This window comes from Neomonachus schauinslandi, chromosome 9 (assembly GCF_002201575.2).
Source record: "Neomonachus schauinslandi chromosome 9, ASM220157v2, whole genome shotgun sequence".
NCBI lineage: Eukaryota > Metazoa > Chordata > Mammalia > Carnivora > Phocidae > Neomonachus > Neomonachus schauinslandi.
The window spans coordinates 70191351-70202659 of NC_058411.1; the positions used below are offsets into that span (position 1 = coordinate 70191351).

The 11309-nt window shown below is 43.9% G+C and overlaps 1 pseudogene; it reads right to left on the reverse strand.

The window, feature by feature from the left end:
- Positions 1-6867: 6867 nt before the first annotated feature.
- LOC123325778 lies at positions 6868-6967 on the reverse strand (annotated as a pseudogene).
- Positions 6968-11309: the final 4342 nt, after the last annotated feature.

The window sequence follows — 11309 nt, forward strand, 5'->3', positions numbered from 1 at the left end:
GAAGGATTTAGTCTGTAAAGAACACAATCCCTAGAGAGATGTATGCATGTGGGCATATATACACACATCTGTCCATACACAGATATATGATTAAAGACCATGTCTGTCTTATTTTTCCCTTTCTTTCTTTCCTTTCTCTAGTCCCCCTTTTCCCCTAGAGCCAAGAGGGTAATCTGAAATGTGTTTGTAATTTTTTTGGTTTGGGGGGGTCATCTGTTCAGTCAAATCTCTATGTCCCCACATCCCGGCAGGGATGGACCCCTGTAGTCCTTGGTTATCCATAATCCCTTCTTCGGTGTAACTGATCAAATCTGGGTGACCATCTGACCCAAGTAACATCAGTGAGCTCCTGCATCCTGAGAATTTGGAACTGGTGCACAAAGGCCATTATTAGTCTCTGTTGGGGACTTTTAAAGCTAAGGCTGGGGGCCAGACTTAGCCTGAGTTCAAATGGAGCAGAGAAAGCAGGTAGCAAAGAGAGGGATGAAAGGAGCATTTGCCCAGAGGCACGCAGAGGTGAGAGCCAAGGTGGCCCCAAAGGAACAGAGATGGCAGCCCCTGCCTGGCCCACTGGTCCTGCTCTGTATCATTTGAGAGCCCTGGCTACACTTCCAGACCATGGGTTCTGTAGCTCTCCCTTTATCTTTCCAACAACGCTCCTTCTTTTTTTTTTTTTCCATTTGTTTGTTTAAATTAGTTGATTGGGTTTCTTTTCCCCACAAATATTCTCTAAGATATGATATTTCACTCTTCTAGCTAATGTGATTTTCAAGTAATTTCTGCTGCCTCCCAATGACTAATCAACCTGAGAATTCAGGCTTAAACACAGGATAAAAGCCAGAGAAAATGCTACTCAAGAGAATTTAGCTGATATCTGTGCAAGTAAAAAAACCTGTGGTGTGTTTGTGTCTCCCCCCTACTATCCCTCCACCCCTGCCAGAATTCATGTGTTGAAACCCTAACTTTCAGTAGGATAGTATTAGGAGGTAGGGCCTTAGGGAGGTACTGGGTTTAAATGAGGTCACAAATATGGAGTCCCCATGATGGGACCAGTGTCCTTGTAAGAAAGAAGAGAAAGAGGGACACCTGGGTGGCTCAGTCATTGGGCATCTGCCTTCGGCTCAGGTCATGATCTCAGGGTCCTGGGATTGAGCCCCGAATCAGGTTCCCTGCTTGGCGGGAAGCCTGCTTCTCCCTCTCACATTCCTCCCCCTGCTTGTGTTCCCTCTCTCGCTCGAGTCTCTCTGTCGAATAAATAAATAAAATCTTAAAAAAAAAAAAGAAGAGAAAGAGAAACGTCTCCTCATTTGAAGACATATCTGCAAACCAAGAAGAGAGCCCTCAGCAAGAAACTGATCATGTTGGCACCTTCACCTTGGATTTCCAGCCTCTCGAACTGTGCAAAATAAATGTTTGTTGTTTGAGCCAGCCAGTCGATGGTCCTTTGTTATAGCAGCTGGAGCTGACCATGACTCAGGATGTCATGTCCATATCACTTGAGAGGAGAACATAGGCCCAGCTCAGGAAGGTCTGCAGTAACAGCAGACCAAGTTGTTAGCACAGACAAGTCACAGTGGGCTAGGATTTATTGCTCACCAGAAGCTGTGAGATTCTGGGGAAAATTCTAAACTCCTGTGAGCTTTATACTTTTCCACTTTACAAATGGGGAGGCTCAAAATCAAATAACACTGCATATTTCTCATGCTTACAATCAGTAATCTATTACTTTTCTACAAGAAAATACTAATCAGAGCCTCTTCCTTATTATTTTTAAATGGAAAACTTAGCAGTATACCCGAAACCAAAATGCCCATTCGTTTTCCTAAAGCAGAACTAAAACACCCGTATTATAAGTAACAAACTCTCACGTTAGAATGGAAATGCTTAAAACATCACCCCCCATCACCAAATAATTAATAAGGCTGCTGACAAGTTGCAGTTTTAGATAGCTGGTGGCTTGGCCTCTCGATGACAACAAGGCTACTCCAAATATCTACACACGGAATTCTGGTGATCTACCAATTACATTCTGAATGTTAACTCCAGACTTCTCCTTCATGACATTTTATTAAACATGATGTACTGACTTAGGGGGATGTAATATAAATTTTTAAAATGTAAGCAGCTGAAAATGTTTTAAGAAATATGTGTGTCTTGTGACATTTGGGTTATCCAAGCGAGGAGGGAAATTTCTCCTGGGAGATCGGTAACGGGGCAGATGGGGTGGGACTATGTGCGTGAAAGCACTGTTAACTGAAACAGCTCACCGATGCTCTCTTTACTTTGTATCTAAAAATCAGCTCGGGCCTATGAAAGAAGGAAAGACAGGCAAAGCAAACAGAAGCTGAGAATATTAATGGACGAACAAAAGTGAAAGTCTCCAATACCTGATTAGTGATTTTCAATTTACAAAGCACTTCCAGGCACATTATCTCCTGATTGCCATAACATTCCCATGAGGCAGAAGGGATGCTTTTCTTTTTCTTTTTTTTTTTTTTAAAGATTTTATTTATTTATTTGAGAGAGAGAATGAAAGAGAGAGAGCACGAGAGGGGGGAGGGTCAGAGGGAGAGGCAGACCCCCCCCTGGGCAGGGGCCCCCCCCCCCCCATGTGGGACTCAATCCCAGGACTCCAGGATCATGACCCAAGCCGAAGGCAGTAGCTTAACCAACTGAGCCACCCAGGTGCCCCCGGAGAAGGGATGCTTTTCTAATCTTTATTTATAAGGAAGCCAAGCTTTAGCCAGGCTAAGTGACCGGCCCAAAGTCACACACACTTGGCATCTGCAGCAAGAACGGAATTCTCTGGCCTCCCCCAGCCGGCTCTTGACACTAGTTTTCAAGTCACACTTGGAAGTTGACCCATCTGGATCACCGGCACTTCCAGAAACTGACATACACCCTGAAACCTTCTACCTGAGGCAGCAAAACTCATATAAGGAAAGGTGGCAAGTGAGGGTGGGGAGAAGGATTTAGTCTGTAAAGAACACAATCCCTTTCTCACTAGCTCCACAGCAGCAGGGAAGGCCCAATCAACTTGGCCAGGCTGGAACCTGCACCTTCATCCACCTCTAGTTGATGGCCTTTGTCTGGCGCCTTGCTGAATATGGTCTGGTGGTCTCAAGTTCACAAAGAGATCTCTGACCATAACTTTCCTGAGACAGCAAAATTTCCTTGTCAACCCACAGGCCTGGGCCAAGACCCAACGGCGAGAACCTACAATCTGTCTTCGCCTCCCTCTCCGCAGTGTTCCCCTGTGGCCTAGCGCAACAAAATTGATTTCTCACTCCCACGATGTGCCTAACACAGGTCCGCAGAGGGGCCCTGCTCCCTGGGTTCACGCAGGGCCTTGGGCTAACAGAAGCGACACCTCGATATTGCTTCTGTGGTGACTAAAGCAGTGGGAATTGGCTTGGAGGTGACCCACATCACTTCTGCTCATGTTTATTTGGCCAAAACCAATCACACATCGGTGCCTGACTTCGGAGAGGGCAGGAAGCGCGATTCTCTGTGTGCCTGACGGGAGAAGGGAACATTGGTGGCCAGCACGATGACAACCACACGGTCCAGTCCTCAACTGATGCTGAGTTTCCCAGTAACAGCACCACGGGCTTCAATCCAGCCTTTACCTAACTTCCCCCATAACCAGAAGCACCCCATCTCAGAAACAGCTGGTTTAATTTGAAGAGAGCTCTGTTTGTTAGAAACAAAATTCTTAAAAATAATCAAAAATTGGTCTCTCTGTAACTTTGGTTCCTCAGCATTCATTCTTTCCTCAGGGTCTAAGGATAAGTCATTGCATATTTCAATTAACCGTGCTAGATCCCTGCCCCCCAAGAGATCTTGGGTGTAAGATGCATAACCAAGATCACAGCACCTTATGGCACTGGATATGGCATAGATAATCCCCTAATGTCACTGAAGGGGAAATCAGGGGTCTCAAAGTTGAGGAAGGTGGATCAAAGGGAGGCTGCAGAGAAGCTTTCTGAAGAAAGACAACTGATGGTGTTGTTAACGCAGCAAGGGAGGAGTTAGCTCAGAAGGTAAGACTAACACACCAGGCAGGCAGAGGAAACAATCCGTATTAGGTGACCAAGGTACAAAACTGCATGATGCATTCAGGGAAATATCAAAATGACCGAACAGAGGATGTCCTCTGGGGAGGATCTTGAGGTGAGATAAGCATCCAATCGTGGAGGGCCCTGGGGCTAAGATGACAGTCTGGAATCCTGGAAGCTACTGAAGAAGTTTAAGCCTAACATTGACATTCACTAATTCCTCACTTTAGCAGCGTTACCCTGGCAGCAGGGGGCAGAATGGAGCAGAGAGACCCGCCTGAGTCTGGGAGCTAGATGAGGCCGGAGCTAAGGCTGTGATTCCACAAAGACGGAGGCAGATTGGAGAAAAGAAGATGAGATGCAATGAGCAGCACCTGGCAGTTAATTCCAAAAGGGGAAGCAGGATGTGACAGAGGTGTAGGGTGCCTCTCACGCTCTGGCTTGGGCAACCACATGGTATAATCCCCTGAAACAGAGACATCCCAAGAGATGGGTGGAGAAACGTTTTTGTGGAGTTCCCCTTGGGGCAGGTTGAGTTTAAGTTGCGTGTGTGATTTAGCAATGGTGCGTTGGGCACTGTGCTGTCTCTATAAAGAGGGGGCTAGCCAGACATGATAGACTCAGGAGGCAGCAGTCCATAAGTAGTTACTGAAGCCAGGCGTGTGGCTGACATGCAAACCATCATTTTTCTACATATGAAGGAAAATGAAAATATATTAACCCACCAATTTGACCTATCCCTCTCCAGGGGCCAAATGATCCACATCTGTCTGTGGTGCATTTTTCTTAGAATCAAGGAACCTAAACAACGGGCTCACAATCAGTGCCTTGCTTGGGAAGCATGGAAGCAGACCACAGTGAAATGGAGACTCATGAGAAAGATTTCATCCAACCATACAGAGGTCTGATGAGTTATCCCTGCTCCACAATGGAGAACACCTCTAGGATAATTCAAATGCTCATTTCAGATCCAGGGTTTTTTCTCTCCCGTACCTGTGCTGAACAAACTCGGCCATACACACATATATGCTTTTTGTCTCATAGGATAACTATATTCATTCTTTAAAAGCAAGGGTCTTTTGGGGTTTTTTCAATCCAGTCATATACATTGATAAGGTTACAGGTTTAGGCCAGCAATTGTTGACATATATTCCAGGGACCAAACCCAGGTTAACATTTTTTGAGCTCAAGTGCTTGGAAAATACCCATCACACATTCTCAGATTATTCGTTAAAGGTTGGGAACCAATCTGATTCACTGCATGTTTGGCTTTCCTAATTTCATTTTCAAAGGGATACCTTAATGTCAAGATTACAGGCTACCTTGCTGTAGTGTAATAAAAAATATATTGGGTATTTGTCCCTGGTTCTTGACACAGAGCTCCTAAACCCTTGGAATTTCCTGAGTGATAGAGGAGTGTCTTTTGTCATTTACAATGAGCCCCTTTTCATTACACCTGAGTTCATACCAATGCAGTAACTCAGGGTTAGGGCCCGTAGATAGTTTCAGAATGGGGACTGGTCACTAGAAAGCCCAAACACAGTGATTAGAGCACAGGAACTTTCAGCCCCAGCCCCAGCCCACCCCAATCTCTGGGGAGCCGTGGGAAGCTGGAGATTGGGTTATAACAACCCTTAAACAGAGATTCAGAGAGCTTCCGGGTTGGTCAACACATTAATATGCTGGGAGGTAGGCGTGCCCAGAGAGGGCTTGGAAGCTCAGCACCTTTCCACCCCCATATTTTGCCCTGTGTATCTCTTCCATTTGGCTGTTCTCCAGTTGTGTCCTTCATAATAAACTGTCAAACACTAAGTAAAGTATGTTCCTGAGTTCTATGAGTCATTATAGCAAATTAGCAAACCTGGGGGGCAGTCACGAGAACCCCCAAATTTGTTGTCAGCCAGACAGAAGGGTGAGTAGTCTGGGCACCCCATTTGGAGCTTATGTTTGAAGTGGGCAGTCTTGTGGGGCTGAGCCCTTGAGCTGTGAGGTCTGTGCTAATTTTGGAGAGTTTCAAAATTGGATTGAATTGTTGGACACCCAGTTGGTGTCAAAGAACCGGAGAAGTGGCGTGGGAAAACCCCATACATTTGGTATCAGGAGTGATGTCAGCAAAGTCACCGTGCACACCCCTCTGCGTGACAAAAAAAATCCACAAAATCTTCCCTGAGCTCAACAAATATCTCACCGTAAAAAGCAAACCTTTATCACCAGGTTTCGATCATGATGACAAAGGAGAGAAAAAAACTTCGTGCCATATGAGACATTATTAAAGATCTTGAGATGTTGAGTCTTCAAGAAAGAGAAAATTAGAGGGAAAATTGGATAGTGGTTTTCAAATATTTAGACAATGGAGAACTTGCATCTATGATGAATCGTTGGACAAGTCAAAGAAACAGATTTCTATTTAACATCACATGACCAGAAATTCTTTCCTGTGAGTTACAGCACCCTCCCCCATGCCATCATTGGAAGTATTCACATGTAAGGAAGATCTCTATGGTTAGGGATGCCATAGACGCGGTTACGGACTACCTCCAAGGGGCTTGCCCACTCTGGTTCTCTTATGCGGACTCAGAACTCGAGGGTTACAATTCCAATCACGGAGTACTTATTTTAAAAAGTCATATTTTTTTTGGACACTGGCTGAAAGAGAACTTTTTATTACTTTTATGTACAGAAAATTCAACAGCGCCCACTTAGCCCAGTTTGGTGGCCAGTTCTTCAGCCTTCGCTTTTTCCAACTTGGCAATGCAAGCCACCGACTTTGGACCCAGGACATTGCCTCCCCAGTGGCGGCGTATCTCATCAAAATATGGAACACTTCATGAATCTGCATATCATCCTTGCACAGGGGCCACACTAATCTCTGTAACGTTCCAGTTTTAGTATATCTGCTGCCAAAGCAAGCCCAAAAGTCACACTTTTAGAAGTTCAAATAAATATAATCAGTTTGAAAGTCAAGTATCCTGCTGGAGTAAACAAATTTGAACACTGTAGGAACATCTAAAATGTGAAGAAGTGATGAGTACGAGAATTCTTATAATTAAGCAGGTTAACTGCCCAAATAAAATTCAGTGTGAATGTGTAGAATAGTAATCAGTAGAATGTGGAGTTATAAAAAGCAGTGAATGAGATGACCCATGCTAGTTCCTCCAGAAAGAGATAACCAGTCACTTAGAGGAAACGGAACGATGGAGTCCAGACTACCCTGACCGCACTGTTCGAGGCAGAGCCTCCTTCAGGATGGGAGAGCAGGCTGCACCTTCCTTCTACGTTGTGGGCAGGAAGTAGTGGGAGATTTATAAGCCCCAACCAAAAAGAACCTCCCTTTCCTACTCAGTAATGCCTGAAATAATTCCGCCAGGGTCACCCTTGGAAGAAGAGTAAGGAGAGGGGGAGGAATGAAGACCAGAAATGCCAAGATAACTTCACTGTTTTAACATGTTCGGACCTCTGCTCCCTTTGATGACAATGACACTTCAGGAGGTCAGAGGTGGGCTTATCCACTGAGCTATGCCCTAAATGGACAGACACGGGATGGTCTGTTTCTGAACAATTGTGGGCAAATACAGACCATAGCAAAAACAGAACTGCCACCAAAATACTGTTCTTTCCTTGTTGCGTGTTACGTTTCCTATTGCTGAAAGCTCTCCCATGAAGACGACTTGCCATCCCCCGGTGGTCACTCTCCCATCTGCAGAGGCCCTCCTCCTCTGTCCTGGTCCTGGTCTTCCTCTCCTTTGTTCCTTGTGCCCTTGAAACAAGAATGGCTCAAGAGGGAATAATTTAATTCCAGCGCCCTCTGCTGGCCCTGCAGAAGGCCAAGACATCTTAAACTAGATCAGTAGTTGCCAAATTTCTCACTATCAGGAAGACATTTTATTATTTTATTAACCCCAGAGGAACACCCCCCCACACACACACACACATTTTGAAGCTGATCTTTTAGGAAAACTCCACCTGTTTAGTAATTATTGATTTATTTACCAATTTTCATGTATCAAAGTCATGGGAAACTGTCAATCAGAACCTGTAATCAACATGTAATCACTAAGTATACGACACAAAGGTTATTTCTTTTTTTATTTATTAACATATAATGTGTTATTTGTTTCAGAGGTACAGGTCTGTGAGTCATCAGTCTTACACAATTCACAGAGGTCACCATAGAAGGTTATTTATTTCTAATCACACATAAACATTCACCTTTTACCTAGCCTGTAAACCTTACTGCGGGTAAGTGTGCAATTTCTGTGAGGCTTTTTAACACACTGCAAATAACTTAAGGATCTGGTTCCTACCTGGAGATCCAAGGGCCCCAGTTTTGGAACCACCAAGTTAGAATAACTCAGCATCTAACAATAAGCATATCTCTGAGAAATTCTTAATTTACTAGTGAGCACTTCTGGATGATGGCTGAATGTTTTCTGCCACTTGGATATAATTCTTCAAATTACTTTGGTCTGTTAACTGGTCATATAGTGACCTGAAAGGTTAATAGAGCATTCAGAGTTGTACATATCCAAACTGAGCTTTTGGGTACCAATTAGTGTTAGCAATGAGTAGCTGGACAGGAGTAGCAATGATGGAGATCCATACATCTGGGAAATGGGAGGTACATGACTAGGGACATCTGAAATCCAGTTCTCAGCTGGCTTCTTGCCTCAGTGCCCCAGTAATTTCAACCCCATCAAAGTATGGTTCCATGAATAGAAAGCTGGTATATTCACAGGAGAAAAGAGAGGTAGAGAAACATGGTAGGCTCAGCACAGTGTGTGGGATGTGGCCTGAGTGGAGTAAGGCAGGAGAGTAGGGAAGTCTAGAAATAGAATAGACAAGGGGTTCTCTGAGGGCAGAACTGCGTTTTGTCCATTCTTTTAACCCCTGTATCTGACACAATGCCTGGCACACAAGAGGCTCTCAACTATTTGTTGGATTTTTGTAGGTATTACACTTACCAATTCTAGAAATGTTTTTAGCTAGGTACAAAGCCCCATCAGTGACTACTAAGATAGTGGCCAAGGGTAGCTGGTTCTGTGGTAGAACTGAGCTTGCTGTTTGGTTGCAAAGTTTTGTACAGAAAAGGTTACATTTTTTTAAAAAAACATGAATGTATCTCAGAATGATTTTCAGTATTTGACTTTTTTCTTTTAAAGTAAAAGATATTTTATTGTAATACAACATACAAATGGAAAAGTATACAGTGTGAACACAATTATATAACCAGCACTTAGATCAAGGAAACGGACCATCTTAGTATCTTAGAAGCCCTGGTGCTGTCTCCTTCCTATCACTATCTGACCCCCATTCCTACTATCCTGACTTCTAACACCATAAATTCGTTTTGCCTATTTTTGAACTACATACAGTATATACTCTTTTGTGTGGATTCTTTGGTTCAACATTTTTGTGAAGGTAATTCACCTTCTTAGTTGCAGTTTGTTCATTCTCATTGCTGTATTTTATTTATAGATATGCTACAATTTTTAGTTGACTACTTATGATGGGTTAGTTCTGGGTTTTTACTATTCTGAAGAGCGCGGACATGAGAGCTCACACGCGTTTCTTCTGGCACGCATGCACATTTGGGTTGGGCGCACATGCGTGGTAGACCTGCTGGGCCACGGGGCGTGCACGTGACCAGCTTTTGCAGGGACTTCCAAAGAGTTTTACAAAGTGATTGTGCCGATTTTGTGTTAGCTCTTATACAAAGCTAGATGCCGGAGATGTTCAGAGGGGAGAAAGGACGGGGAGCGGGGAGATTATCCCTAGGCCTATATTTGAAACCTAAGGGACTTGACGGGAAGGAAGAAGGCAAAATAATCCTCGAAGGGACAGGCCCCATCAATCATCAGCTCATCATCGGAGTGACTAGAAGCCTGCTTCCCCAGGATGAGAAAGAAGGCAGAATAATAATACAAAAAGTAGAGGAGAAGAAGAAAAGGAAAAAGATCAGAATGGATGCTCACCCTGAATGCCAAAGCACTGCTAATGATTTTACCTTCATAAAAATGACACCCTGGTGTCCCAAAGCCCTGACTCTGATAGGTCAGATTGGACCCAAAATGCAGCAAAATGTGCTCTAGATTTATACATTTGTGTTTATCACAAAATTTCCTGAACTTGCTTGAGGCTTTGTACGTACATAAGGTTATTAATCAGGACAGTTCCTCTTTATTAATTGTGGGATAAGATCTTTCACCACTGCTGATATTCACAGGAATAAATATAAAACTTTATTGTTAGATTTTTGTTAAGATTTTTGTAGAAAGTTTTATTTGCAAGTAAGTAAGCCAAAGTAGAAATGCAAGATGCTATCAGGAGAATCCAATTTTCCACTTAAATATGTTTGTCCCTTTTGCAGCTGGATTTGGGGCTTTCCTCTGAAAGTCTCAGGAAGCTCATTTGAGTGACTCAGAACGAACCCAGTCTGCGAGACTTGGCTAGCAAAAGGCACAGCATTGCAAGGAGGAATGCAATGTTCTATGTACAAAAGGAATTTGATTGCTAATTATGAATCCCTATAAGCTCTATGCATTTCATACTTATTTCTTTGCAATTCAGAAATGAATCCTGTGGTCTCTTCTGGTCTCTTGTCAGCTGAGGTTCTCTCTGACACTTTGCAATGACAGACAGCTCCTACCTGAGTGCTGACCTCTCCATATCTACCTTTTCTCAAATTGATTTTCAGCTCCAGGACGATTTGCTCTGCGGTGGATGTCGTCACAGAACAGTCAGGGACTGCCTATCCTCGCAGAGAGAGGTCAGGCTTACACTTGCATTCATTTCCTTGGGGCTATTTTGTGAATTAAACTTGGCACAGCCCCGCCTGTTTGCTTTTGATCTGACGTGCTGGACAAGGAGTTCAGTTCATTTACTGCCTCTCCAGCAACCGTGTCCAAGAGTATTATCCAGTAGGAGGTCTAAGGAAGCTGCCGCTATCAGCGGCCAACAGGCACACTTGAAAATTCATGAACAATTGGTAAAAAAGACAGGAGTTCTTTCCCCCGTGCTTTAACTGAGATGCTGGCTGAGCCCATACCAAGAGGGGGAAATCAATCCAGGCCAAAACTTCAGGAGCGGCTGCAAAGCACCATAAAGATCTAGAAGTTTCTGATTTGCCTCCAAATTATACCCAAGGGCACAAAGAACTGGCATTGCAAAAACTTAGCTGGTCTAGCTGATCTACAAATCAATTTGTTTGCTCCTAGTTATGAACATTCACCTTATGAACTCTCATATGCGTGA